A 6,479-nucleotide genomic window follows, 5' to 3' on the forward strand; every position below is an offset into this window, starting at 1 on the left:
ATATGTAGGTTCTTTTAGATATACTGTAACAGGGTACTTAGCGCTCACTGCAGGGTGGCAGCAGATATCTATAGTGAGGTCCCAACCTGCCTGGAACAACATATACAGGAAAATAACAATTGAATCTGCACCTGAATAAAAAGATGATGCTGTATATTTAAGTTAAACTATTATGAGTGAAAATAAATAGGAAATGGGTTTGATAATGCATAAAAACCTTTATTTTAGGAGTCACAGTGCTCTGGGGTTTAAGCATCTATATATTGAGGCTGTGTAATGGACCTTTTAACGCAGATATCTGTATTTACTTGTTAGTATTAGAGGGGGAATGTGAGGTAAACCAGTACTAGAGGTTAGCATATTGTTATCTCCCTTACAAGGGTCAGGTAGGATATAGTAGGTCTAGAGATTAACAGTCAAAATTAATTGTTCTAAACAGAGGTGGTAGGCAGGCGTCCCTCACCTCCACTAGTGGCCATATGTAACGCGGGGTGATGTCATGAATCAAAGTTTAAGTTCTAAACTTAAAGTTTGATTCATGATGTCACCCTGCGTTACATATGTCAGTTGTACGAAAACCATTGTATCATATCGTAATATAGGTAAGAGAATGACATGATATATATATATATATATATATATATATATATAATAAATATCATACAAACTCTGCACTCACATGCTTTTCAAACTGCAACTCCTTTGAACATAGGGAATGTTGGTTCCAAAATATTGCAATAATTTGTTAAGCTGACCACCGCTTCACGGTCATTCCCATCTGGCCAGTCCCTACACTGATTCTCAGATAAATGAACTTGATCTGCCACCTTTGGCTCAAGCTGCATACATTGTAAACATGAAACTGGGTCCTGCCTTAAAGAGACAGGACCACACCCAGGGCTATCAGTTACTAAGCACCTGGAAAAAGAAAAAAGTTTGTCTTACATTTGAAAAACAGGGTGCCCTAGCTATATATATATATATATATATATATATATATATATATATATATATATATATACAGACGTAGAGGCGGCACTCAGAGATCAATCACCAGACTTGAGACAGAATAATATTTCAACGTTTCGAGACCATTTATTATCTCGTCTTCAGGATAAACAATACAAACAACCACTAACCTTAAATACCCTCCTCGTGCAACGCCGGTCCGCCCACGCGACTGATGGCGCCCACATACTGACGTCATCAAACCGCGTGCACAGCCAGCTGATACATAAATCATTTACAATGTAACACATAACAATCACAATGACAAACATACATACCATCCCCATAAAAACATCAATAGACATGACTATCACAGTATCTATTATTACACCGATATTCATCCTATTATCAAACCCGGATCCCAAGGCACCGTCATCTTTTACAAATTCTATTCCATGAGCCATTTACAGAAGTTTAGACCCATAATCAATTCACCCAGACACATCAATAATCAATCTACTCATTATCCTTAATACCACATACATCAAATGGTACCGATGGATCTTATTACAAAAAACAATGTAGCCCCCTATTTTCATTCAGTCCCCTTGGGGACATAGTTCCCAAGCGGATAATCCACTGCGCTTCACAACAAAGTAATTTACGTGACCTGTCGCCTCTTCTAATAGACTCCGGTATGTGATCGATAATAATATACCTCAGTGTAGCAACACCATGTACACGGGCCAAAAAATGCCGTGCTACAGGTTGGTCACTACACCCTTTATCGAATGCCTGTTTAATCGATGTACGATGCATAGCCATCCTTTCTCGCAAAGTTCGCTCGGTCTTCCCTACATAACCAAACCCACACGGGCAGGTTATGAGGTATACCACATAACGTGTAAGGCAACTCACCCTATGCCTAATTACCACCTCTTTGCCACTATGCGGATGTTTAAAGGTGGTCCCCGTTTGCATATATCTACAGGTTAAACATCCTAGACATTTGTAACAACCCTTCTTAACACTCAAAAAACCAGACTGCTCACTTTGTTCTAAATGCATTCCAGTGACATCACGTCTCATCACCCTGTCTTTGATCGTCCGTCTCCTCGTATAGCATGGCATAATGTCAACCTCTTTCAAATTAAGGCTCTCATCCGATTGTAAATGCGAATGCATATATGATGTCAGCAGAGCAGTGCGCTCAGCGCTACACATTTACACAGGACCAGCGCTAGGCTTCCAGCGCCGGTCCTGTGCTGCACAGCTGAGCCCCTTCCCTCCCCCTGAGCGCTTGCCCAATAGCGCCAGGAGGAGGGTGGCAGGCGGGCTCAGACTGTGCATAAAACACACATCGCCGCCAGCACTGGCGGTGATGTGTGTGTTAATCAGCAGCCAATGAGAGTCTATCTGACTCTCATTGGCTGCTGCTGCACACACATCACTGCCGAGCGGCAGCGATGTGAGTGTGAATCAGCAGCCAATGAGAGTCAGATAGACTCTCATTGACTGCTGCGCGCCCACTGCAAGAGCCGGGCTTCCGTCCGGCTCCTGCAGTGGTAATGGGAGAAACGTCATGATGTCATGACGTCTCCCCCATAATGCAGAGTGGCCCGGCCCGGGAGGATGGACGGTGGCGGGAGCAGGAGCGTGGATACAGGTAAGTATTTTTTTTTTGTTTCATTTTAGTGTGTATTTCAGGGGGCGCTCTATTACAAAGGAGGGGACTACTACTGGGGGGGATACTACTGTGGGCACTGCTTCAGGTGGGGGGAGACCACTACTGGGCACTACTACTGGGTGGGGGATACTACTGGGGGCACTGCCTCAGGGGGGGGACCACTACTGGGGGGGGATACTACTGAGGGCACTGCATCGTGGGGGACCACTACTGGGGACTACCACTGGGGGGATACCATTGACACGCCCCATTTTCAGTGGCCACGCCCATTTTTCGCCGCACGTGCACATAGGGGGGGGGGCTCCATTTTCAAATTTGCCCTCGGCTCCAAATACCCTAGTTACGCCACTGGGTAAAAGGGTTATGTCTCATTGTTAAATGGGGCTCATAGTGGTCCAGGTCTATGTCAAAAACTGTGCAAGAAGTATTGTTCTACCAGATGGTGTTAGCGCTACCTGACAGAGGGTCCTGGTATCTAACACCAGGGACACCTGGAATTTTCACCAGCGACCTTCAGAAGGAAGTTTGGTCTTCACTACAACAGGTACGCAGTTTACCACTGTCCAAGTGCCTTGTATGGCACACAGGACCTCATTCAGAGTCGGTTGAAGCGGCCGCACGGTCGTACGGGAAAAGGTGCCGGATATTCAAATTATTCCCTCGCAAGTTGCGTCCCTAAGTTCGGATCGGTAGTTGGCCGACCAAGGGGAGGAAGCGGTCGGAAGACAAAAAAATACGCCCCCTTCTCGTACGCATTGCACGTCATCTCCGGGCATATAAGGATTAATCGAGACCATCGGGAACCATCGGAACTGGTCGTAGAGCTTAAGGTTGACCATACCCTCTCTTCAGCTATACGATCATGTCAGTGTAAAAACCTCCCATGTCACATGTGCCATGACGCTACTTTGTTAATTATGCACTCCCATAATCCGTATGCATTCCCATAAAACGCAGTTCGCATAATGAGGCACGCCTGCGTTCGGATCTCCACTCCCCCATTTTCAAGCACCTTCCCCTGTTACCACTCAAACGCCTCCATCTGTCACTCAAACTACCGACCTGGCTGTGTTCAAGGAGAGAGAAATTTCTGATCGTAGCGGCTAGTTTGCGCACGCGCATTGCGAACTTTATGCATGCGCAGTATAGCGAACATCAGTGGCGTACAACCGTGCGGCCGCAACGACCGACTCTGAATGAGGTCCACAATTTGGAGAGTAGTCCGCTAGCCTCGGTCTGGTACATGGTATTTTAACAAATAATACACAGAAATTAAGTAAAGAGTAGTCAAATAGCAATCCAAGTCAGAAGCAGGAGATCTCTAGATGCAGATCAGTAACAAATCAGCAAGACCAAAGGTGGTAGTAATTCTCGCCGGGTTCACAGGGGGACTAAAGCTAGGTACACACTACGCTATCCATTGCGATCCCATTGTGTCATAATGATATATCATGTGGACCACATAGTATGTACGCCCGTTTGCGCGTGTCCCTGGGTCATTCATCGCATCATCCCATCTGCTGTGCAGGACAGCAGATGGGATGGATGATATGATGAATGACGCAGCATGGAATTACACAATGCGCTGTCGTCCACTGCTTTGTGCAGTGTGTACGGACGGTATAATGTATTGTACCATCGCATTGTGCCATCACAGGGTACACACATCGTGTAGTGTGTACCCAGCATAAGAAGTACAGACTCCCTAGAGACCTGGGATGATAGCTCCATAATGGCATCATTTACATGTAGATGACCATAGGACTGCAGAGCACTAACTCATGGTGTGTACACACCTGATAGATATATCTGCAGATCTGCAGATGATGGTCATTCATACACACTGAACGGCCATCATCTGCTTGTGCCCTCGGGTCCCGGCAGCCAGTGGGCGTGTCCCGCCCCCTCCCCGTGGCTGCCGCTGTGTGTGTACGTGCGGTCTGCAGACCGTCCGTACACACCTGCCGATGGACAGATATGTCTGCAGGCATATCTGTCCTTCGGCTGTGCAGCACAGCCAATGCGATATGTCGGTGAACATCGACATTCACCGACATATCGCGGGTACACACTGGCCAATGGGCAGCAGATACATTGGTCGATCAATTGATCGGCCAATGTATCTGTCACTGTGTACCCAAGTAAGTCAAGTTCCTCTTGACTTTAATCCAGATCTCCAAAAACTGCCATAGCAAGTAATAGTTCACAGCAGGCATTTATTTGTCAAAATGGGCAACACGGAAACTTGCCTAGCTGACAGTCATGTTGAACAAAGAAGAGATAAAATGATGCAGTGAATAAGAGAGTTCTGCCCAAGGCAGCAGGTATACACAATCGTCTTCATTTACTGACACATGAATTCTGAGGAAAGTCTTCATATTTGTCTTTACTCACTCAGTCTTCCCATTTGATTTTACATGATTAGCAGAAGAGAAATTTAGCTTAGAGACAGGTCAGTTAAAAAGTCCATGGAGATTGGGTCCATCATTATTGGGGATAGAGAGGAAGAAAAGGTCCAAGAGGTAGTTATTGGAGGGACTAGACTTTGCCCTCTTTCATCCCCCACATTCAGTCTCTTTCCCAATCTTGCTGCTTCCACCTCCATAACATCTCCAGGAATAGGCCCGCTATCACCTGGCCTGGAACAACTGAAACTCTCAGTCATGCCCCTTATAATCTCCTGCCTAGATTGCTGCAGCCTTCTTTATACCGGCTTTCCAATATCCCACCTCACTCTATCCTCAACACTGCTGACGTCTAGTTTTCCTCTCTGGTCATTCCACCACTGCTACCCCCTGCCAGTCCCTACACTGTGTCCTATCAAGAATAAAGTTCAAACTATTCTTGCTTACCTAAAATGCCTTTTACCACTTTCCCCCTCCCTATATCTGCATCACATTTATGCACACGCTCCCACTTTGCTCTTCAGAATTGACCCAGTACTGCTCCCAACCTTTGGAATGCCCTCTCTCACCATAGATTGTCAGCCAGCTTCCCACCCTTTATACCTACCTTTAAAACTAATTTCTTCATCCAAATCTATCACCCCTCCTTCTAACTGTCCAGACTCTTCATTCCCCAACTCTGCTCCTCTCCCTCTTTGTGTCTGCCAACATCCCCTCTAGAATATAAACTCTAACAAGCACTGGACTCTCTCCTATTGCCTCACCCACATAATTATGCAACTTTCAACAATCAGAATATTGACAAACATTATTGGGGCCCTGGAAGGCAGACGGGATGTCGTCAAGTTTGCTATCATGTTTACAATTGTACTGCCGGTACACGTAAAATGCTCTGAGTAATGCATGCACCATAGGCATTTTTTAGAATTGCTCAACTATGTGAACATCAGCATTACGTGCAGGTTGCATGTGACTCAACCTAAGTTATAACAACTTGTGACACAGTCGGGATAGGGGTCCCTCTCCTGGGGTAGATGGGCTCCCTCTTTATACACACAGCAGCCGAGGAAACAGGACACAAGTCTGGGGTTCTTGTACAAACTGGTCGGCGCCAGTCTTTATTGTACCAAACGCATAAGCAAAATAAAACAGTAAACAAAATCCTAGCCCGTCTGGGCACTAACTACCAGAACGGTAGGGCCTACTGCCCTCACCATCAATAACAGCAAGTGCACAGTAGTTACAGGGTAATCATACAGTGTCTCTGGACATGCTATCCTGCATGCCTACTTCCCCAGGTGTGAGACACTCAGCCACAAACAAACCATGCTTATCTTAGCCATTTCCAGCTGCAAGCCGTAATGAGCCTGTTACCAGGCTGAAAGGCCCAAAACATGGAGTGGCCTGTGGATGAAGCCCTCCCTCACATTCACACCCCC

This window comes from Taudactylus pleione, unplaced genomic scaffold (assembly GCF_031769625.1).
Source record: "Taudactylus pleione unplaced genomic scaffold, aTauple2 ptg000366l, whole genome shotgun sequence".
NCBI lineage: Eukaryota > Metazoa > Chordata > Amphibia > Anura > Myobatrachidae > Taudactylus > Taudactylus pleione.